General features: G+C 43.0%; 1 long non-coding RNA gene across 2 annotated transcripts in view; it reads right to left on the bottom strand.

Moving 5' to 3' along the window:
• Positions 1-21968, bottom strand: part of LOC144894412 (uncharacterized) — a 79648-nt gene extending 57680 nt beyond the window's left edge. For both annotated transcript variants that reach the window (XR_013627371.1, XR_013627370.1), the window contains exons 1-5: positions 21774-21968; positions 21422-21489; positions 1626-1710; positions 1411-1509; positions 1011-1136 (exon numbers count right to left, since the gene is read on the bottom strand). This is a non-coding gene — a long non-coding RNA (uncharacterized LOC144894412). The remainder of the gene's footprint in view (positions 1-1010; positions 1137-1410; positions 1510-1625; positions 1711-21421; positions 21490-21773) is intronic.
• Positions 21969-25351: the final 3383 nt, after the last annotated feature.

The raw sequence follows: 25351 nt of genomic DNA, 5'->3' as shown, positions 1-25351 counted from the left end.
TTTAATATTATTAATTAATATTATTAATGGTAATAATTAATTATTAATTATTATATAATTAATTATATTGATTGTATTATTAATATAATTATTATTTAATATTGGAAAATATATATTTTTCATATTTGTTATTATTATGTGCTTGTGTCCCTTTTTTTAGGAGCATTTTGTAAACAACAGACCACATCAAATAACGAAATTGATAAACCAGCTACTTCAACCATCAAAAGGTTGGCTCAAGCCATGATGCCAGGTTGTATGTTGAGTTTAAATGAAATACTTTGGAAAGAACAGGTGGGCCGTATTCAAGCACTTGGCGGGCCGGATGTGGCCCCCGGGCCGTAGTTTGCCCACCCCTGCTCTAGTTCCTCAATTTAGCAGACATAAGAGGAATATGGATATGGACTCATCAGGAGAGACTACAATCCCAGTCCCAAGTGTGTCCACGCGAGTCCCGGGGGCGGCCGTGGAAGAGCGACTCCAGACTCAACAAGCCTCGCCATCCTCAGACAGACGGGGCGCGGTGCTAATGAGCTAACTCGTTAGCGTCCACACCCACAGCTGGGTTGACTGGGCTCACCGGCTGTGGACGCGCCAGAAAATACAGACGCTCCCGAACGCATCTCCAACTTGCGGTACCGTCTCATTGTTTGTGCGCGTGTGCGTAGATTGTGTATTAAAGAGGTGAGAAGCAGCTGGTTGCAGAACCATGTGGGCGCTTTGGGCTTCATCTGCATTCTTGGAACTTATACGTGACCGTTAAGAGTCGATTTTAACAGCTCGTTTTAAAGCCCACATACGACACACGCATGCGTCACAATCACAACTTTTCCATCCACACTTTCGGAAGCTGCCAGATTGTGTGCGTCTCGAAGAGGCTGTTAAAATAGGCCCGTGACATTGGTGGGGGGGTGCTGGATTTAAAAGATACGGTGCACTGGCTACCGGGGGGGTCTCCAAAGACTCTTCCACACACACAAACACACACAATGAAATCCCTCATCTTGTACCTGGTTCAAGGTCCGCTGCAGGTGATGACAGTTGATGGGGAAGATCTCCGGTGAATAGAGCGAGTCAAGCAAAATAGATCAAAACAAGGCCTGCCATCGCAGCGCAGCACAGTGGCCAAGCTGGACCTGCCTGGGGCAAGGCAGGATTTGTGACCCCAAAGTGAAGAAGCGGTCTACGACACGGGGAGTTATACCAAATAACTGACTGCTGCACAGTCGGTCACATTGCTCTGTTCGTTCACGCAGAATGGAAATGGAAACATAAATGACCAAAGTCTGGACCGCGGGGACCTCGGTGGAGACTACAAGGGTCCCTGACATGACTCAGTATGCTTTCTATTGTTTGTAATTACCTTCTACATTTTGCTGTTCAGTCTAATTTCTGGAAGTGGTAGCGTACCTTCGAGCCAAAGGGTTCTTGTCATCAGCGGAATGATCACTGCAAAGGACAGAAATGGAGGTGGGGCGTCCATTTGTCTCATTCTCTGCACTTGGCTTTCTGTTTTGGAAAAAAAACAAGTATAGTATTACTTGGAAAAAATGAACATCCAGCAGCAACACAACATTTTGGCTACTATTGTGATGGAAAATATACTGAACCAAGTTAACATCTACCTCGAGTGTTTGTTGACTCTGCTTTAGCGCGTCACCCCGATGATGTCACGTCCGGAATGAGGCTGAACTGGAGTGACGTCATCAACTGTAAATATAATTTGAGAATTTACTGTTAGCTTTCAAAGACAAAAAAAACATATTGAAGCAAAGTAAATAAATCGTGACCCTTTAAGGCCACCATTCAACTTGTGAATGTAGTATTCGACATTGATCTCTAGGGGTCAGTATTTGTACGGTGAGACAAGCACCAGAATTGAACAACAGGCTTTTATTGCAAGTTTAAATTATCTCAAAACAGGCACAATAATAATAATAATAATAATAACATAATGATGATAATTACAGGTCAATCCGCTAATCAGCGAAAAATTATGCATACCTTTATGACTTCTTGTCGTGACGTGGGAATTTCCCATGAAACACTGCTTCAAATGCATGTTTTTTTACAGACCACCAACCTCACTACTATTCAATGTTGTGATCATGCAGGCTGGACATGACAAAACACGACTATAGTCACATTTATACTCTTTTTATTTACAACATATTGCGCAACTGCAGGATCTTGAGACACGTGCTAACTCGCAAACTAGAGAGCGAGCGACGGTAGCCTTCAAGTTCTTTCCTTTAAACTTAAATAGCCAAAAACTTACCACTTCCACATGGATAGGGAGGATAACTTTATTTAACCTTTAACATGAACATTAATGAAATGCAATATTTTTTTCTGGGTACATGATACCATACAGCATCCATATCAAACTTGCGCGGGCCGCACTAACATTAAACTTTCATATCAAGGTGGGGGCCTCAAACACGTGGCCCACGGGCTAAATGTGGCCCGCAGGACACGACTGTTTTAGATGCAGGCCGATATAATCCAAAAGTGGTGATGATATGGAAGCAGGACACCCCGGCTTGGGATTTAAATGTATTGCGTAATTCAGTGGTATCACTCAATACATCATCAAATCCTACAGCCAATGAAAATGGATTATTATGTTTGTAAAGGCAGTGGTCTTATTGGGCACCGCCATCATTCAAGGACTAAACCATCTTGCTGAACTCTACGGTCTCCGTTGTGTGTGTGTGTGTGTCATGCGGGGCATGTTTGCGGCGGTATTTGAATGGCGGTGAGGAAGCGAGGGTCAGGGCCTGTGAGGGAAGGACCGGGTGAAGGTTGTGTTTGCGGGGGATGCGTAGATGAACCTTTCCCTCAAATTCCGCACCGCTCCGCATACCGTGTGTGCCATAATTCAGCCTGTCATCAAACAAACTGCTTAATACCATCCCACGATGACTTTCGCAGCGGAGAGGAAAATACTGCTAAATGTACCCTGTGGGGAAGGTCTGCACATATTGATAATAATCTCATTGTGTACACTTGTAGTATTTTTCTTGACTGCTGTCAGCGTAGCTGTGAACTAGCGCCTTGTGAGAGTTGTAAACAACGCAGGAATCCATTCATAAAATACGATTATTATTCTTTTGCTGCTTGAAACCAAAAAGTAGCTTACAAATCGGCTGTTGCATTTAAATGCTCCATAAAAACAAGTCCTTTCCTCCTATAATAGACGTGTCAGATGAATTCTAATGTGTGGAGTGTTTTTTTTTATTTTTTATTTCAGCTTGGATCAATACCGTTGGATGGTAAGGATTCTTAAATATACTTGCCTCGTTAAACTGCGTTTTACTGTGACTGAAATGTTCTTAGGTGGGCTGTTTAAAGTGAAAACCAACACAAGTCAATAAACGGCTGGAATAAGCTTCCTGTTTAACTTTGTTAGCTTCAAATGTAGCACCAGTATCATATGCGTTAGACGGCTAACAATATAATAATATTTAAATGAAAATGAATTTTCAAAATGTAATCCTTACATACTTAACTCCATGTAAGCTAAGTTAGCAAACACGGTTCCTTGCTCTTGCAACAACCGAGTATATAAAGCCAGCATGACGTGTGGATTTACATGTGTAATGTGTGTCGGTGCAACAATGCGGGGCTGGCTATGCACGCTCCGAGGGGGCCCCCCCACTGCAGTGAACTTCTCCGCGCGAGTGTTGCATATACAGGATGTGGAGCGTTTTCATCTCCTTGATGTTCCACAGACGCCATGCAGCAACACACGGAAAAAGGCAGGCAGGCAGGGAAGGAGAAGTTGCTTTGGGCCGTAAAAATGACCTAGATAGCAATTTTATTTATCTCTATGGCTGCATCCAAGAGAATCTGGCTCACTTTATCACTTCATGACGCATCCGTATGGCGACTATGGCGCTTTTGGTCCCGTTATTGACTGAACAGACGAGAAGAAAGGGAAATGTTTAACAATGAGTTGCAGTATAAGTCAGGTGTTTGCTATTCCGCTCCATTTCCCTCCATGTAATGCAGAGGTTACAGGTGTTAACCGTGGCCAAAAGAACTATTGATTCACTGGAAAGGCAGTTTGGCGAGCCTTCTTTGACCACAAAGTGGCTGATCAGAATTCCGGGGCTGCTACTTCCGAGAGGTCCTCGCTGGGCGCGCAAGGAGAGGTGACGGAGGAAGACGGTGGATGGTGGAGAGACGGCTGGCAGGGGGCAGAGAGATATGACGCGCGGGGGTAAAGAACAGATGGGGGCGATGATGGAGAGCGAGGGGAAAGTGCGGCGGAAAGACGGGAGAAGGAAGCGAGTGGGAAATAGGAAATGAAGGCCAAAGCGACACGGGACGTCACGGTCGCACAGCGAATCTCAATCCATCAATAAATGTTGGACTTGGATTTTTTAAAAATGTCCCTGCAGAGACGGGCCTGACTGACTGGTGTGTCACTCTAGCCCCGCCCCTCAAATAGAAGGGAGGGAACGGGAAGGATGAGGATCAAGGTCACATGCAAGGTAATAGTGGCTGTCATGTTGCATATTCCTAAATAATTTGCACCACAGCCGAGCATCGATTCATTCAGAGTCCCCCCCGCAACCGCACCACCCCTCGCCTCGCCTCAGTCCGCCATTTTTCCAACAGATGCTGCGGACACGTTGTCTAAACCGGCGCGCACAAAGCTCATTAAACTGACACGCAAACAGCCGTAGTGTCGACACAAACGTAGGCACACCCACCGGGGTCTTTTGTGGCTCCTCGCACCGCCGCCAGGAGGGGGGGCTGCTCCATGACGGCGGCGAGTAGAGGCAGACATCTGCAATCTGCCAACGCCCCGGGTTAAAGTCTGTCCTTCTCCGCGCCCCCCCCGTCCCCAATGAGCCGTTTCTAGCCGAGCGCTAACACAGCTAATGAATTTAGAACACTGGCTGCGGCAGGGGGGTGTCCAAAGTGCGGCCCGGGGATTGTTTGCGGCACGAAGCTCGTCGTTTTTATCACCCTGCAGCGCATTGTAGAAATGAAAGTCAGCAAAAAAAGAGGAAAAAATGTGGAAAAATACAGAAAAAGGGAAAGACAAGAACAACTGAAATGTTGTCACTAATAAAGTTTTGTTTTGAAACAGTATATATACACTTCTAAATTATATATACACACTATTTCACGCTATTGAATGACTGTGTTTAGTTTTATTTATACATATATATTTACATGTCTATATATTTACATTAACATACATTTGTTTTATTACTTTTATTTTGAAAGTCAAACTGTGAAAAAAAATAGAAAAAACATATCCAGAATGTTTTTATTGTATTTAATTTTTTACCATTACCGTCAGAGTGTAGGGCTCGTCAAATAAACTATTCGGGAGGGGGTGAACGTAGATCATTTATGTAACAGATGGGCCAATCATCAAAGATGGTCTATAACAGGAGCGTTGCTCACTACGCCGGCTGGCAAATGGCCTTCACCTTCAAAAATGATATGAAACTAGTTATTACTATTTAGTTTTAATATGGAAAAGCCAATTATTACCATCTTTATAATTATTGTGTTCAAACTCCTGTCCTCCAATTTACTGTTCTATGTCCATTACACAAATAGCATACTATAGCGTACAGTACTATACAGTACATAAACAAAGGCGCCCCGCACGGTCCATCATCTCCAACGCCTCGCTGTGTGCCGTGACCCAGACTGCGCTCGCCCTCTCTCCAGACGTCGTCCATGTTTCAAGGTGTACTGAGCATGTTCGCTTAAGCGAGCGGCGCACCGGAGCGCGGCAAACCAGCACTGCAGGATCTCCCCACAAACTGGTGAGCGGGCAGGCGTTTGAAGAAATGCTACCAGGAAACAGGATACGCGGCGGGGTTACGCGGTCACTGGACGAACAGGTGGCTCTCGCCCGCCCGCCGCACCCTTTTTCCGGGGGGGGGGGAGACAATGGATATCATTCCCCCGAAGGTGCTGCGATCAAAAAGAGGCGGGACTTTGATGCTTTAACCCCTCGCGTTTTGGGGAGGATGGAAACGCCGTACCAGATGGTACCTGTTGCGTGCTGGGAGCAGCCAGCCAGTGTTATGGGTCCCACCTGTGGTTTTAATTACAGCGCGTGTTGAGCGGCTGCAGCGGAGCGGAAGAGAGAAGCAGGGGTGACCCTCGCTGTTGGATGGAGGCGGAAGTATGGACCCCCGTGCCTTTTTTTTCCTGGCCTTTTCAGGATGCTGCAAACCAAAACATAGAGGGAGGGTTTGTTAAGACACCGTCTACCTTGTTCAATTACTTTCGCTCCAGCCGTCTTGTTTTCTGAGCGCCCCGTGACGCCATCTACATTCCCGTCACACGTCCGTATATATATATATATATATATATATATATTTATTTCTTTTCTCCTCATGCCGTTGTGTTATTTGTGCATCGCTCTGCAAGGTGCTGCAGCTCCTCTGCATGAATGAACTCCAATCAGATTAAAAAGAGAAAAAAAAAAAAAGGAGTAGCTTACTAATTCTGGCCTCTCCCGGCACACAACACCACACTTTGGGATCCCTGGGGGGGGGTCACCCACGCACCCACCCACCCTCCTCTCTTTGCCATCACCTCTCATCTTCTAGCCTTCCCTTGACATTTCAGCGCCTTCCGTCATCTAAGACGTCCCACTGAGTGTTGAGGTGCTTCGGTGTCACGAGGGGGGGTCGTTGTGGGGGGGGACCATAAGCCTATAGGCAGCGACTTCTTAAAGGATCTATACGTGCATCGGAACCGGCTAAGCAGTCTAATTGGTTCTAATCATGTTGACGTTGAACGCAAAGAAAAGCAATTAGCGGTGAGCAGCTAAAAGGCCACATTTAAATTCAAGACTACCATTTTTTACTCTTGGGTTGGGGGGGGGGCATGTTTCTAACATGAACAACGGCAAAAAGAAGACCACTGTGTGCTCAGGAGTGCAACGATCCCAGAGAGTTGAACCACTAACAGCAGCAATTAGCGGTTAGCAGCTAAATTGTCACTTTGGGTGATGACAACAGGACTGTACCATTTTTGACTCTTGGGTTGGGGGGAGGGGGGGGGCATGTTTCCAACATGAACAACGGCAAAAAGACGAAGACTGGGTGCTCTGGAGTGCAACGATCCCAGAAAGTTGAACCACTAACAACAGCAATTAGCGGTTAGCAGCTAAATGGTTTACTTTGGGTGACGATAGGACTGTACCGTTTTTGACTCTTGGGTTTTGGGGGCGGGGGGTCACGCTTCCAACATGAACAACGCCAAAAAGAAGATGGGATCCAAGAAAGATGAAGCAGTGAGCAGCCAACAGGCCACTTCCTGGTACACGGAAGGTGACATCATAAGACTGCGGGACCATACCATTTGATTCTGAGGCTTGGGAGCAACGTTTAGGACAATTAGAGAAAAGTAAAAAAACATGCAGCCATGTTTGTGTTCGGCGGTTGGCAGGTTTTTCCTGGTTCCTGGTGAAGAACGTTAGAAATATGACCAGATGTTTTTCAGATGTTTATGATGGTGGTGCACTCCATCATAACAGTTCCTATGTTGTCACATATTGTTGGATATTTACATTGAATGCATAATTACACTGAATAAAAAGTGTGAATCTCAGCCATCCACACAGGATGTTCCTCCATCCCGAGGGAGTTCATCGTACGCGTCATCCTTACCTATTTTGACCCACGCTTAGGAGGCAGGTGGGGCGGGGGAGAATAGAGTTTATTCATCACTAATGTATTCAGCCAAGATTCTCAGGGAAGTGATTTTTTTTTTTTTTTTTTCTTGTGTGTGTTGTTTTTATTCCCGCTTCCCTCGCTCGCTGGTTGAGTGTGAGCGTGCGGAGCTGCGTGTCAGATCTGTGGGATGCCTGTAGGCTGCTCCCAAGAGAGGAACGGTGCGCTCATCCAACACAAACAGGGTCACAAAACAACGACTCAGCCACTTGTGCCGAGTTGACTTCAAATTAGCCCAAAAACTCTCCGAGATGAGTGTGTCGCAGTCAATCAAGCTGATCTCGTGTCAAACGATGACGCAGACGTCAAACATTAACATTATGTGCTGTCCGGTTCAGTACACAATTTGTTGTTGTTTTCACCCCTGCTTGGGCGATATACTGCAAACTATTAAAAAAAAAAAAAAAAAAAGCCTAGCTGGACCTGTCGAGCGTTGCAAAAAGCTGCGATAAGCAGAATCCGCCGTCTAATTAAGACTCCAGGAGTAATTTCCGAGAGGAGAGCGGAGGGCCACAGCAGGTGCTCCCATATGCGGACCTTGCTGCTGTGACATGGGAGCCGTGTCAAAGTGCTTTAAAAAGAAAACACTGTGCAGATTTGTCAAGCCTCAGGACGCAACACCCACCACCCCCCCCCCCCCCCCCCCTTCTCACATAAACTGTAGTGAGAATCACCACTCTTATTAGGAGGATAAAATAACAGCATCACGCTTATAACACGTATGAGGTCGGCCAACACATGCCAAACTTTTAATTACATGAACATCATCGACTGTTTATGACTTTCTAAATATGGTTTTTGTACCGGGGTTAGAGCCCTGTTGACATTAAATAACAACCCTATATTCTTTGCTTACAACACCTTGCTCTGCTGTACTGCCCGTAGCGTCACACTGCAGGTACATAAGAGACTCCTGCCGCTCAGAACACAAAGCACACTAGCAAGCTAACTAGTTAGCCTCGTATTTATTTGTTCTAAACTTGGTGTTTAAAATGGAGTGGGGAAGAAGTACAAAATAAGCTAAAAAAAAATTACCACTTCCACAATTAATGGGAGGAGAACATGTCGGGCATGGCATGGCTGATTACTTCTCCGATCTAGAAATGTAGCTAGAAGGTTGTATTCTCGAGTTAAATTAAAGCCATGCCAAAGTTTCAGATCATGGAGGTTTAGGAATTTCGAAGTAAGCCCTGAAAAGTTTGGGATGGCTCAAAACGCGGAACGTTGCCGGGTCGAAAATGGGTCACGTTTCCACCAAAAATAAAAACACTGTATACTCGCTAGGCTTTTTCCTTTGAATTCCACTGCCTCAAACGGCGCATAAAGGACGGGGAGAGCTGGCACTGTTGGCCTTATGCGACAAACTGACACATTGTTTGCATGAGTTGCATAAAAACGACTGATTGGGAATAAAATAAATATAAACAGGAACAGCTTATGGGAAGCCGGGGTTAATAATAATAATAATAATAATAAGGGCTTGCATGTCAAAGTCAGGCCGGAAAGAGTTCCTGTTCCCCGTCATGTAGTCACACCTGGGTGGCTGGCAGCACAGAGGAAGAGGAGGAAGAGGAGGATCTCCCACCAGTTCCAGTCATTGGTATGCGGAAGCATTGCAGCGTTACAGCGAGGCCAGAGAACAAGGAGGCTGCCGAGCGCACACAAGTAGCATGTTCTTGTTCCAAGCTGGGAGTTAATGCAAAAAGGTGGAGGGGAGCGGGAGGGCGGGTGGATGGCGGTGAGGCTTTTCTGGGCCCCAACAAGATGTCACAGGCGCAGGAGCGGTGACATGCACCCCCGGCTCCTGCTCCTACCGCTGAGCTCTCATCAGGCCACATTCAAGTTGTGACTGTCAATACTGAGCTTCGTGTTCTTTTTAGGCACCGGAATGTGTGAGCTGCATCCAGTTTGGAGAAATTGGAATGAAAAAAAAAAAAAACGGATATTCCACTAACAGTGTGATGCAGCATTAAAAGTTGAAGGTGTTTGCTTTTTTGCAATGCAGGGCGTGTGTGACTGTGAATTCATATGCAACACTTAGGATAATACACAAAGCAAAGATGGGAGTGAACCTGCGCTGGGAATCAATCGTACAGAGTTCAAAGATAGAAAAATATATTTTCCCACTAACCAAGGGGGATCAGCGGGAGATCAGCGGATATCGGCGTGATCCAAATGTGCACATTGATGTGACATTCACCGCTCTACTCCTGCCCTCGCTAACCTCACCGCGCTTTTTTTTTTACATTTTTTATTGCTAAATGGGTTTAAGGTGTTGAGAAGTGTCACATGTGATTGTGTTGGATGTTAAACAGGAGCAGGTCGGGGCTTGTAAACAACATTGTGCACTGTGAGGAGGAATATTTAAGAAAACAGTGACATCTCTTCCACCCACTCATACCTGCTCAACATCACATGGAAGATTCGCAGTTTATTTGCAGCATCCTGTGATGATTCCCATATTTTGTTTCCTGACTGGATTCAGGAACCTTTTTACTTGGATATATTTGACTATGACTGCGTGTATTGGACCCCCTGCTTTAAAACTCCAACCATGAGGTGCCCATTGAGTCCAGCTTAGAAACTGTATAGTCCAGCGTTTCATCAGGGTATCAAGACTGAGCTGTCATATGTAGTAAAAGAACATGTTATCAATTCCTTAAAATTGTGTTACTAAATATGTATTTCTATTTTTTTTTATTAATTTATTATTTTATTTTTATGTATTTTTTAAATTAATTTTTCTTTTATTTTTGTAAGAAAGCAAACATCAAGCATCTCCTCTTGATGTGGCCCAATGAATTCCACCTAGCAACGTAGTAAAAGAACATGTTATTGTAGTAGACTACAATATCAATTTTCCTTAAAATTGTGTTACTAAATATGTATTTCCATTTTTTTTATTTTTTTATCTATTTTTATATTTTGATTTTTTTTTTTAAAGAAAGCAAACATCAAGCATCTCCACTTGATGTGGCCAAATGAATTCCGCCTAGCAACGAAGTAAAAGAACATGTTATTGTAGTGGACGACAATATAAATTTTCCTTAAAATTGTGTTACTAAATATGTATTCCTATTTTTTATTTTTTTATATTTTGATTTTTTTTTTTTTTTTTAAATAAGAAAGCAAACATCAAGCATCTCCTCTTGATGTGGCCCAATGAATTCCGCCTAGCAACATAGTAAAAGAACATGTTATTGTAGTAGACTACAATATCAATTTTCCTTAAAATTGTGTTACTAAATATGTATTTCTATTTTTTTTATCTATTTTTATATTTAGATTTTTTTTTAAAGAAAGCAAACAAGCATCTCCACTTGATGTGGCCCAATGAATTCCGCCTAGCAACAAAGTAAAAGAACATGTTATTGTAGTGGACTACAATATAAATTTTCCTTAAAATTGTGTTACTAAATATGTATTTATATTTTTTTCAATATTGTATCATTTTTTATATTTATTTTATTTTATTATTTTTTGTATTTTTTATTTTTCTATTTTTTTTTTTAATAAGAAAGCAAACATCAAGCATCTCCACTCAATGAATTCCGCCTAGCAACAAGTGACCAGGACTATAGTTTGACACCCAAACACTACAAGCCGCCTCGTGTAATTCATTGAAATGCGCTGATCCCATCACATTCTGCAGTTTAATTACATGAACAAACTCAACCTCGCTGCCAGTCCTTGGCCGCGCAAGCTGGTTTCTATCTGGTTTGAGCGAATTCCAAACAAATCCTCTCTCTTCAGAGGACTTAACCAGGGAGCCGCCTCAAACAGACTGTCAGAAGCTCACATCGAGCGACTCGGGGGCCCGAATTTTGAGCGAGATGCGAGAGTTTGCCGAGTGAAGCTGAGCGACGACGGAGAGGGAGCTCTTTTGACGCTCGATCAAAGATGAGTGGGAGGTCAAAGTGTACAGCTGGGGGTTTCGGGTGCTTGGGTGAGGGGAAGGGGGGGGGCGGCACACAACAGAGAAAGCCTGGAGAAACAACTCCATGTCAGTCACAAAAGCCAGTTATAGCTACATGTGTCTATATATCACATGGCGAAATGAAGAGATGTTCATTTAAATATGCGAAGGCTGTCACTGTGGACTCATTTGCCGCCATGCAAAAGGTTCTCATTTCACACTCAGTCACTGAAGCTCCACTCGGCCCGCTCCAACAAATTAGCCCTGCAGGATGAGATGAGGAATCTTTCATATTACAGCTAATAGTGACAAATGAGAGCGGCTGATGGGCACGGGAGCGTGCGTGTGGCAGCTAAATGCCATTAGAATCCGACACGCTCATCACAATCATCAGCTTATTGTGCTTTTTTTTTCCAAGATAAACAAAGTAAAAATACATGATTTCTCCTGGCTTAGTGTGGATGCATAGAATGGGGGAAGTTTAATATAAAATAGACGCTCTTGTACTAATGAATGCCACTGAATAATTCAAGTAGAGTGATAATAAATAAAAATAATAACATAGTGTCATGGCGGCTCAACCAATATGCTGCCACACACACACTTGGGCTTCAACAATTAGTAAATATTAGTCTGTGGCGAGACCAGACGCCACAGGGGGGCCAGGTTGGTTTTAGGAGCTTGACAGTCTGGGTGGGTGTGGTCCTAAAAACTTGGAGAATCCATGTCACGTTTCGTTCTGGGGCAAAGTGGGCCGTTAGCAAATCCCAGTGTTTGCAACGACAACACACCACAAACTAGAGTGGGCCTAGAGTCGCGCCAAGGTTGAACTTTTTTTTTTTTTTGAACGATTCAAACAACAAACCAGCCGGACTCAACCACTTGGGAACGTACATTATCTACATTATTCCCGGACCAACCCGCAACATCACTTCCTGTCTGCACCAGAATACATTTACAGCAACGGAAAAGTCTTATTCCCTTTTATAATGTGCACTACAGGTATAAAGGTGACTATAGGGGTGCTGTTTCATGGCTAGAGAGCTCTAATGTTAAAAAATGTATTTATGGAGTTCACCAGGACTGCACTGGAATCCTCTTCCACTCCTCCAAGATGACATCACAAAGCTGGTTAGACACCTTGCGCTCGGTCCTGCGCTAAAAGGTCCTAAACGGGGATTGGGGTGGGGGGGGGGGTTCAGGTCCAGAGGAGACCTACTTGCCCACTCCACCTTCAGCAGATGTGTTTATGTTGGAAAACTACTACTCTCCGCTTCAATATTTCACAATACCTGTCAAGATTCCTGTTTCGTTCAATGAACCGCAGCTCCCCAATTACGGTAGCACTCATGCAGCCCCAGACAAGACACTTAGTACAACATGAGGTTTCATTTCTTAAAGCCGTAGCATTAATGCTCTGCTCATTAGTCGCGGGCAGCTGGGAATGCTCTCCCCCGATGTGGGCGCTGTCCCCGGGTATCGCCGTCATATTTCCTCCTGCTCATCCCGGATGCTCCCATAAATAAAGTCCTCTCTTCCTGTCGTAGCACATCTTAATTCCCTGCTTTGCACGTTCGTCGTGGCGAGCTTCCTGCGCCGGATGCACTTCCACTCATATTAATGATGTTGCCCGGGACGGCGGCACGAAGATGAAAGATGCGGCGCGAGGACGACTTTAATGAGTGCTCTTAAAAATGGCCTTTGTGTGATCATTAAAAGAATATTTGCAGAAAAAGAGCCTTCCTGCGTATTGATAATCGGAGTTTTTATGACATGTGATAAACGCTTGTAAATGTTAACACTGTTTATATCGGCATTAGCAAGTCAAAGTGCACGCATTTGCATCCAAAAGGTGAGCCCTCAGTAGAGCATCTTACTTTTTACCCCCCCGACTTTCCTCCATGAATTAAGTGGAAATGTTCCCGGCTAATGATTTGTTTAGGATGCAACTTGAAGCCCCCACAGATCTTTGCCTCTGGCGTTGCTTTGTCATTATTCTCAATTATGCCGCGACTTGGGGGCACTTCATGGAGTTAACAAAGAAATATGCAATGCAAGTTGAATATTAGTTCATGATTTGGTCGCATTCACCCCCCGAATTAAAATGCCTTCTACTGTGATATTTACACAAATATGATAATAAAAATGGATTTGCATAAGATTACATTCCAAACACAAGTATCATATGAAACTAATTATTACACCGCATCGCTTTCGCTCTTACTTATTTCATCAGATTGTGTCTCCGTGCCACCGTGGAAGTTTCCCACTGGGGAAAATATGGCTCGCCATAAAGGATTAGTATGTAGGCGTGAAAATATTACAAGGTGTAAAACTGTAAGTGTGAGGGAATATATTGCAAAAGCTGAGGGGGGGTGGGCCATAATACTGCAACGCTGTTGGAGTGAGTGACAAGCCCACCAGATCCGCTTGAGAAAACGTGTCATTTTGAAGCAAATATGTTTCATAATCGCAGCCCTCGGCTATTCGATTGGATGATTCTGGAGCAAAGCGCACAATCCCGTGTTGATGTCTATCACTGCAGCTAAATGAAGTAAAAGTACAAATATTAAGTATTCACAAGACGCTTTTGACACCGGTTACTGGGTATCAGTAATGTTTGCTGAGATACACAAGCACCAGACCTGATCGCCGCAACGACGTGCTTTTATTGCGGGGGTTGCATGATCTAACAGGCACAGAAAAACCCACGTCGAGCTAAAAACTGAAACCCCGAAATCACTTCCTGTCTACTATATTGGGTAAATTGAGTGGAAAGGTGACTATAGGGGTGTTATTTCATGTCTTGGGGGCTCTAATATTTTAAAACATGTTTTTAGTAGGTCGTTAACAGGTAAATAATGTTCTACAAGCCGACCAATCGCAGTCTTTCAGGGTGGCAAGGTTGGATTTTTTTTTCAGATGTCTACGTCACGCTAGCAAGCGGGTTTGCAGGGGGAGGAGCCAGGCGATGTGACATAAAAATGCGTACAAAGCATGTCGAGCACGTAAAATGCGTAAGTGCTGGCAGGTCTCATTCCCCTCCACCTAAAAACATTTCTTCTGCTATACCACTCTAATGAGGCCCTCTCCCCGTTGCCATGGAGACTGTCACAAAGCTGTCAAGTTTCCACTCTTTTGGAAAAAAAAAAAGTCATGTCCCTGTGTGACACATTTTCAAACCGCCGTAATGTTTCTCTCCGAGGTGAATCGTTTTTTTTTCCAGTGACTTCAGCCATTTTATGCCTTCTGTCATCACACAAGCACGACGACCTCGCTTTGTCGAGAGCGCCGACGCGTCATCCGATGAATAAATAATAACAAATAAACTGCAAAGTGAGACTTGTTAACTTTGTGGTTGACTTTCAACTGAAAGCCCACACAGCAGAATGCGACTGTTAAATGATTCCCTTTGTAGGAGATAACATAAAGAGTGTCGTTTTTAAGGCAGGGAGCACTTGCATGGGTAGCATTCTCGGCGGAGGCATTGAAATATTTTAGCTGACTTGTGCCCGCGTGTGCCTCTGCTTTCCATTCAGTCATAAAAAAAAAATCACATCCTTTCCAAGATCTCGCCCACCTTTGACTTGCAAGAAAAGTTGATTTTTCAAAAGCGAGATTGCGGGCACCAACCTTTGCGCGACATGGCGGAATCACACGAGAGCACACGCTCGAAAAAAGGTTGTCGAATGTCACCAAAGAGGAGGCTGACAGATTGGAAAAATATGACGGATGCTCCTCACTCGGACATGGAAGGCCTGAGTATGCAATGAAAAGGATTAAGTAGCATAGAATTCACACGGCCATTTACCTTACGCTAATCCTCCATTTTATACATCCCTGCAGCTAATTTATGGCTATGTTCGAATCTTGTGACATCTCCTTTACTTCGGAACTACTACTAATCGTTTAAATACTGGGCCACTCGCAACTAAGGTAGGAAATGGTAGGTCGGTCTTTGGCAGGAGCCAATTACGAGCTCTACGACAAGCTTTTCAACTCGCAGGAGGTCATTACTCGATATAGCAAAGGAATATACAAGGAATATTTGCTGAGACATACAAGTACCAATATGAGTTTAAAATAAATTATATACATTTTAAAAGCTTCCCAACAAAGCATTGCATTGGTTACGATGCTGCAATGACGTCAGCCTCCCTCCAGGCTCATCTGGCTCCCTCTAGTGGACATATGTAGCATTGCTGGGACTTTTTGTTTTAAACTCATCTTGGTATTTTATTTCTTAGGTACCTTTTGGTGTTAAGTTGCTGTGTGATGATTGAAGATAACTCCGAGTCAGGCTTTCTGATTTTCTTTTTCCATAGCCCATGGTACGTTCCTGTCAAATAAAGAGCTGTTTAGTCCTCAGACTTGTGCGCACCACAAAAAGCGACTTTGACGTGGACTTGTGCGCTGTATAGTCCTTTGCCGGTTACATATGTACAAATCGTTTCTCTCTAAATTTAGTGGGTGCATCTTAAACGTCGGCGCTTCTTATAAACCGGAAACTACAGTAATTCAGTCATTGCTCCCCCCCCCCCCTTTGTCTTCACACTTTTGCCCACAAATGTTCTCATTTCTCTTTGCACGTTTTTTGGTCCGCTGAACCGTGCGAGACGTCTCCCCTTCATGGCGAGCCGATCCAGACGTCAATCAAGCGCCGCCCGCTGCGCCTCCCCGAGAGTGACAGGTGATGCAGATGCACATTTCCCCGAGACGAGCCGTATTGGCGCAGCACTGCTGGCGAAAAACAATGCGGACAGGATGGGGGGGGGGAGGGGAGACTGGGGGCACGCTGCATTTATTTATGAAACAAGACAGGGGGAACACGATGAGCGCGGGATCACCCAAACATGGCGAGGGAATGAAAACACGCACGACGGTTGACGGCGCGGAGAGGGCGGCGTATCCCGCCTAGTTAATAATGATGCGCCAATCTGGTAGGACATCAAAGGTCACACCATTTTAAATATATTGCACAACACAGAAAAAACAGAACCAATGTTGTAATGCTGTTCGGAAGCAAACTGCCCATTACTGCTGGAAACACTATGGTTAGCAAAGTAGCAAAACTACCATTTTAAAGTGAACGCAAAGGTCGATTATGCAGATCCAAAAGGTAAAACAATAAGATGAGAGCAACTACTAATAATGGAAAAAAACCCAATACTACATGTTACCACAGTGGTCCTTCATGTAATTCATTAAAGATATCTAAAAAAATATATATAAACTATACAAAACAAACCAAAAAGTAACTTTTGAAAATCTTTCATCTGGTCCTATTCCTCGGCCTTGACGGGGGTCTACTGGGTGCCGCTGGAGTTACAGCTGTTTCGATGTTGATGATGAATCCCAGGAGCTGGTCAAGGTTACCTCAAGCTCTCGTCTGTTGAGTCAGAGTGTGTGTGTGTGTGTGTGTGTGTGTAGGGGACAACGTCCATAAGGAGTGTTGTCAGAGGGTAGCAGTGAGAATATGTTGTCCTACCGAGGACAGAGTGGAAGGAGGGAGGAGGCTAAGGTGGGCCAACACGTCTGTCTCTAGGTAGGAGGCCACGGGGCAGGTGAGGGGAAGTCAAGCAAAACGTGTGTGTGTGTGTGTGTGTGTGTGTGTGTGTGTGTGTGTGGCTGACTCAGAAAGCCTTCAGCACCCCCCCCCCCTCTCCTCTTCCTCTTGCCAAGCCTCTGGCAAACGACAAACATACACATACTGTACATGAAAAGCCCCGTGAAGATGCTTACACGTCCTCTCAAAGTGAATTAAGGAGTGAATCGCCTCCCTCAGCGATGGCGACTTGCCATTCCCATCCAGCCAGAAATATCTCTGGCGAATATTGCTGGGAAATTCACATGTCTGCATCCCATCGGGATTATTCTATTTTCTTTTTTTCCCGCCTCCCTCGTTCCGTTTGTCTCATTGTTCACTTGACCAAACTGCTCTATTGGCATTTTGACTAGGGGGAAACGACAAGGTCTTTGCAAAGGGATTTTTACCCAATTGCGTACTATTGTTGGAAGTATACAACAATCCAAATTGTTACAATATAAGTAAATGAAGCATTTTCAGTAAAAATTGTTGAAATACTAAATGACACCCTAGAAATCTATTCGCTGACAAGGGTTGAACCAGCAACCAGGTTGTAAAATATTTTTCACCAGGAGTGGGCACAATTTAATGGTAATGGTAATTGATTGATTGCACTCAATTGAATGCATCACATAATCAGCTCACGGTTCCAAATGTCCAAAAGGAGTAGGAAGAAGTAAATCAGTAACTGTTACATTTGTTCACTTCCTGCTTTCCATAATACAGTTTAAGGTTTTTTTTTTTAAATGACTGCTGCGTCTATCACGCCAACATTCACTCCTGTGAATGTTTTTTTTTTTAATTTGTATACTCGTTTTTAGCAGATTAAAAATGACAACATTTTAATAGTGAAAAGCAAAAATATGACTGAATATTAAACTGCATAAATAAGGTGAATGATTATAGCGGGATCAAGAATCGAACCAGCAACAGTCATTTAAAGAAACCACTCCCTCCTGATCCATGCCACCCTGTAGAATAAGAATATTACAGTAATGAACAATGTCAATGTCGCTTTTGACCATTAGGGGGAGCCAAATAATCGGCCCATTCATTTCCAATGGGAATATTGCTTCTCAGCTTTCACACAGTTACGGATTGTGCGAAATGTATTGATGACCAATCCCCTATTGACCTTTTAGGGATGCTATAACAGGTGTCCTGAGGTCCTCGCCCCATCCCACTAAACATGATAAATACAATAATAGCAACAACAGAAATTTATGTAGTAATTTCTTGTGAATTTCCCCCATCATCTCTTTCGTCAAAAGCCCATCCCTCCAGTCGAGTCGTGTTTTTCACCTTCTCCAAGCACGCAAAGGCATTTTCACGCATCTCAGCGAGGCCCCTTTAAAGTGCCCCGGATCGTTCCCACGGGTCGCAAACAATCCAGCAAGGCCACCGTGTGTTTAATTGAAAATTTACCGTCGACTACATCCCACAGCGGCGTCCCCACCTACATCTCAATGAGGCGCATCTCATTTTTTTTGGGTGCCAAAAGCAGAGTGATGGAATTTCAAATGGAGAGCGTAATTACGGCACGCTCGACCCTCTGACAGGAAATCAGTAGGCCGCTGCTCCAGGTGGGACGAGCTCGACCGAGCGGAGCTGATTAGGGGCCATCAGGGGACAGAATACACCTTCAACAACATTGACGTTCATTATTAGTACACATGTCAGCTGTCTGACACCCACATCGCCGTTTACTATTAGCATTCAGCAGCTGCAGCCTGGGAAATATCGTTAGCAGGCCCGGGAAAAGTGCTAACTTATTGTTACAGTTTATCCTTAACTGCAGTATTCATCATGGGGGGGTGACCGAGTCAGCAAATAGCATGCTTGATTTTGACTTAATTGCATCAATCAGCGGCCATGTCTACATAACTGATCAATTAATCAATGACAATGCCCAAATAGTCACAAATCAAAAATATTTGACCTTGTTAGCTTCCATTGTGGGTCACTTTTATTGGAAATGTTGACCCAAAATCGAAAGAGAACATCAAGCCCTGCCTGACATTTTGCCTTCTAATGTAAATACTAGGATGAAGAGTCTTGAACCAGTCATGATGTGCTATATTATATATACACATATACATACATATCACTATATTGACGGTTACTATGGTACCCATTATGTCATTGTATGGTCATATCACCTTGTACTTCGGTACGTGACAAAAAAAATTAAAAAAAAAAAAATCTATATTAGGAAAGCAGGAAGTGAACAAATGTAACAGTTACTGCTTGTAAAAGTACCAGATGGAGGGGTAGGATTTAATCAGCTTTGCTTCTTCAATTGTAATCTGATGCACGTTGAAATGAAATTAAACCATTATATTATTCTTTAAATTCAATAAATATGACCCAAAAGTACTTTGCAATGCAGTGTTTCAAAGTTTTATGTTTGACACTTTAAACGGATTGATCTTATAGGATAAATTATTTAGTAACCCAAAATAAATGATGAAAAAAGTGTTTGACTTCCACGTTTTTTTTGTAATTTGATGCCCAAAGAAAAACAAAAACACTAATTGGCTACGCCTTTTAAGGCCCAAATCCCCACTGAGGACACAGAAGGCCTTGGATACTTAAGACAAACACACATGCCGTCTTTTTTTTTTTTCTATGGCTATTGTTGTGCCTTTGATACACACTGCACAAGGACAGTGTGTTGTGTTCTATCTCCATCACTGACACGATGAAGGCAATCACTCTGCACCACTTGACTCTGATGGGACCGCCCGGGACAAAGCAGCGCCCCGCACATCACACACAAGTACGATGATTACAAGTTAGTCCGCCAGACTAACCAAGTGTTGACTTCAGAAAACTAAAAAGTACAAATTTAGCCCGGTTGGGAGGAAGAGTGGGCGCCTTCTGGACATGTGGCGTCGCGACAGACCAATCAGAAGTCATCAACTAATGCCGTGACGACACGGAAGTGTCACTGGAGAAAAATCAAAACTTGCCAAGCCGCTAATTAAACGTCATTTCTTTACGTCGTCAAATCTGCCGGAGGGCGTGTCGCAAATTCGCAGCTGTTGTTTTGTTGTTGTTTTTCCCTCCCTTATTGTTAGCATGTAGCGCCTATCTCCGAGGCGAAGTCGTTGCTAGGAGCCATCAGCGGAAATGTCAGGCGCCACAGCAAGTGATGGGATTTGACAGATGGCATCAAAGCATCATTAGAGCCGCACCTGCTGCAGATGAAGTCTGCTCTTTTGCAAGCGCTTGGGCACCGAGGGAGGCGCGCTGAGGGACGGGGGGGGGGGGGGGGGATTAACTGACCCGTAAAGTGGGCCTGACTTCCAAACGTGTTTAGACATGACATTGAGGCTTTGTAAGTGTAAGTTAATTAATGCAACTATTGTCACCGCAGCTCCATATCAGTCTGGGAGGGGGGGTCACTTTTGCGTCTCTCAGCCACTACGATGCGTTCATGGACCACCGAACAAGTGCAAAAAATTGATGTGTGACGAAAAAAAAACATTCAAAGCGACATAATCCGAAACAACAGTACCTGTTCCATGCAACCCAGACGTCTCGGGGAAGCCCAGACTTCCCGGTCTCCACACTGGAAGGACAGCAAGGCGTTCCCAGGCTTGTGGTGACACCTCCATGGTGTCATAGGTCTGACCCTTGACCTCCTACGAACTGGGCATGTGCAGTACTCCTCACCAGGGAGGAATCCAGGATTGCCACAAAGTAGGATTCCTTATTTCTATACATTATTAGAGCCCTCTAGACATGAAATAACACCCCTATAGGCAACTTAAGACTTACATAAAACTTGTGCTTTTGCTGTAAAAGTCTTCAGGTAAGGTTGGGGAAATGGGGGGCAGATAGAAAGTGACATCAAGGTTGAGTTTTAGTTACAGTAGTACGAGTTAGGGATTATCGTCCCTGTTGTGAGATCATTCAAACCTGCAATAAAACCCTGTTGTTCCAAATATCAAATCTGGTGCTTGTGTGTCTCAAACAGTTACATTATTGACTCCTACATATCACCACCATGTAGTATTTGAGTCTTCTGAATACTTTATTTGTATTTTACCACATTTAGACAACATATAGTACATAGAATTGGTTTCTATATGTAAACAGCATGGTTGATATATTTTGGAAGCAAGGTATTCAATTTGATACGCAGCTACCATTTATTGAACAAAATGGCCGACAAGGCAAACGGAGGCTTACCTGAGGAAAAATCTTTCACCATGAAGTCGTCCACTCGCCTTTGGTTCGATCCCCATGGACCTGAATGACTGCAAACAAAACAAAAAAACAGTTTAAACCACTTGTGTCAGGAAGCTAGCCAAACACATCTAATGCTACATCCTCAAAATCATTAGAAAGCCATTCCTGAAGGTAAATATCATATATTATGCTGCTTAAGGACCGACAACCTCATTAAACTAATGCATTCTGTTGTATTTAGATTAGCATCTTAACTTTTATGTTGTACTTTTTATATCTTTGGCATTTTACATGGAGCCATTCCCACGCAGCCCGCTGTTAAACATAGACATGAATCCATAATGGTATTCACCTTCAGGTTGTCATTAAGTTTGATGGCGCATCTGTATGGGCGTAAAACAAGCCAATAACGAGGCCGTTTTGGAGACAACACACATTCAAGCGCCACTCCGGGACACAACTCGACTCCGAGGACCCTGACAAAGAAAGTTGAGTGTGGTTAAATGCTCAAAAGAGCGTGGACATTTTAAAAAAAACTTCCAAAAAGAAGAAGAGGAACGCTGTGCGGTATACTCACCAGGTGCTGAAGGGACGGGACTAATTACGAACACGTGTGGGACCGGAAGAAGACTGTCAAATAAAACCGGAAGAACAAAATGACAGCGCAATGTTACACACGTTTATTTGAATGATTTTTTTTTTCGTGAGCATGAACGAAACTATCAAAAACAAGCGAAAAATTTAATAATTAAAAAATAAAAAATAATTTATTAATAATTAAAAAATAAAAAATCATTTAAAATCAAACCGGCTCACGAGCACCCTCTCGTGCAGGGGTTGTCAACTACTTCCTTCCGTGTTTTTTTTTTTTAGATACACAACATTACGTGTGCAAAGTGCATTTCCGAACACATAATATGCATTTAAGTCATGTTAAAAGTATTTTTTACATATCAAAAATGATGGGCAAAATCAAAAAGTGCGGTTTTCCTTCAAGTGGCTGATTTCCGGTATAAAAATCCAATATTAAGCTAATATTCACTGTGATTGTTGCCCCTGGCATAAGCAAAGTCACTTCTCATCTTCATTTTAGCATTTATTACTGTCATAATGTCACTGACACTCCAGGCGACACTGTCGTGTGCGTTGCAAGCAGTGATAATTGTACTTTTCAAATGATGACAGATGATGACTGAGCTTGAGAGATGAACAAAGCCCTTAATGTGTCACAAAGTTAAAAAAAAAAAAATGAAAAAAATTGTGAAATGAGCTGCAATTGTGTTTTGCTACTGTGGAATAGCTGCACTCAGCATCTTTTTCTTTCCGGTGTTTGTTGTTTGTTGCACGTTTTACATCCACAATGCAATTTTCCGGACTCATGCAAGAGTGAAGAAAAAGGCTTCATGCAGCATCTGCTGGAGATTTATTGATTAAGAATGAGAGTCAGACATTCCTTTTTTTTAGCTGTCAAAATGTCCCTGCACTTTTTTTTTTTGTAGGGAATGAGTCACAAATGCGGAAAGGTAGACTTTGGCCTCGCAAAAATGTGAGTAAAAGGCAGTACTAGCCGATCAGTACTAGCTGGGATTTAGCCTGACTGTAATCGACTGTAATCGTAATTGGTATTTTTAATAATATAATCATTAAAATTCAGCTAATCTATTATGATGAATAAACAAAGGCTTTATGTGGTTATTTAGTAATTAAATTAATTTTTACTGTATGAATATGTATGTACGGTTATATATATTTACACGGTGTGAGTAATTTGACATGAAAAGAAGCAAACAGCACCATCTGCTGGTTCAGGTGGGGCACTCCCTCCCCTGCCCCAACACAAAGTCGCTACTAATTTAGCTTTAACCGCTTTTTTATAGCGGACTCCCAGCTAAAGGTCACCCGGTCACGTCAAAGTCATTTCTAATCACAGTCATTCTCAGTGTCCCATCTTCTTTGTGTGTTTGTGTGTGCGTTTGTTTTCAGTGCGCTTATCTCCAGACGCCAGCTTCTCCAAATGGAAAACGGAGGGCCTTCGTCACAGAGATGGAGCCAAAATATCAAGGGAAGGTAAAATAGAGTGAACGCATATCACTGTGAGGAGTTCTATTGCTGGATTAAAAAAAAAAAAAAAAAAAAAAAAGTCAAAAGAGCTCCAGCCATCTCATTTCCCCGTCGACGTCCTCTTGGCAAAATTTCTGAATGATGCTGGGAGCAGATTCACTCCCCTCCTCCCACGCCGTCCTCCCACTAATGTGACCACGGCTATAATAAGAGGGGCGGGATCCCAAAGCCATCAAATGCTCTGGAGTGCATTGATAAGAGCCTGACTGCGTGCACGCATTGATGAACTGGTCAGTGCATATTCGCACACGCGTGTCCATGGCAACGCCATTCACATCACTGAGATGGACTGCAGATGCAGGCTTTGTTTTCCTCAAAAGCGCTTTTTAACTGTTTATGTGATATATATGGAAATATGTCATTCAACATTCACAGCACTGCAATTTATGGTTAAAAAAAATTAAAAAAAAAAAAAATTTAATTTAATATATATACATATATTAAAATATTATTAGTAAAAAATGTAAATCTAAAATATTATATATGTAATTTTTATGTTTTATGTTTTTACTCTAAATTTTTTAATCAAATTTTTAAAAATGAGCAGAAAAGACATCCCATTCATCATCAGGCATAATTCATAAATACGTGATAATACAGGTCAAATGAACAGCATACATGGCACACAATTTTTATGCATCACTGCTACTGTTTTTCAGTGAAGCATGATTTGGTACGGCAGTCCTTGAACGCACCATAGCTGCTGTGAGGCGCATATATGTGCATCTAATACAGTGGTTTTAAAAATTTGGGGGTGTTCCCTCTTAGGGCGGGTGATGTTATGACGGGGTACGAAATGTGGGGGGGGTCATTACTAAATTCTTGGTGCCAACCGGCCCTCCCGATGATGACACCGTCTCATTAAGCATCGTCTGCTTTGATTGTGGCCAGGAAATGATGTTCTGTCTTTGTGTCCCTTCAGCCTCTGTTATTTGTGGCAACTTTATTTTGCCTCCATTCCCACCGGCAAGGACAGCACGAGATAAAATGTCTGATTATCTGGAATCCATCATTTCAAATATATTTCAGTCTGATCTTGAGGTAACAAAGCGTTCATCATCAAATCATACTTTTCTCAAAGTATGGGATTTCTTCCATTTGGACTTCCTGGATGCAGAAGTGATTGCATGGCCCAATACTTTTGCTTGTGTAATGCATATTTGAGTAGGTTTCATCCTGGGATGGAACCACCGTTTTTTTTTGTTCAGTCTGATTTGAATAACCTTGGGAAAGATAGATACTTTATTAATCTGCAAGAGAAATTCACTTTTCCAGCAGCATAATGAACTTAATCACAAAAGAAAACAAGCAAGGCAAGACATGAGAGATGAGAATTATTAATTATTAATATCATAATATTATGATTATTATAACTCTAGGTTATATTTGACCTGAATCATACATTTACCTTTCAAAATAAAATGACATTTCCTGGAAAATTAAGGACAAATCCAGAAGGATAAGGGACAATTTCCACCAGGAATTAAAGGGACCTATTACGCTTATTTTGGGCCCTTTGTACTGGGCTGTGGACTCCTATAGAGCAGCTACACACAATAATCTCTCAAGATCTTCCACAAACTGCACCTATTCCAGCTGTATTTCCTTAGATTTCCATGGGGATTGGTCCAATTCAGCTAGTACCTGGGCATGCCCATATGGAGCGTTCAGAGCCATGCCATTTCAGAGCTCAATACAACATTCAGAAAACATTTATAGGTCAGAAAAATGGAAAAAAGCAGAATAGATCCCATCCGGAGGAATCAAATAAAAAATGTCCGTCCACATAAAAACACATTCTAAAGCTGT

The sequence above is a fragment of the Doryrhamphus excisus genome, linkage group LG5, assembly GCF_037039965.1.
Source record: "Doryrhamphus excisus strain RoL-2023G ecotype Guam linkage group LG5, RoL_Dexc_Guam_v1.1, whole genome shotgun sequence".
NCBI lineage: Eukaryota > Metazoa > Chordata > Actinopteri > Syngnathiformes > Syngnathidae > Doryrhamphus > Doryrhamphus excisus.
Note: the sequence above shows the minus strand (reverse complement) of the source record. Positions and strands in the feature narration are given on the sequence as shown.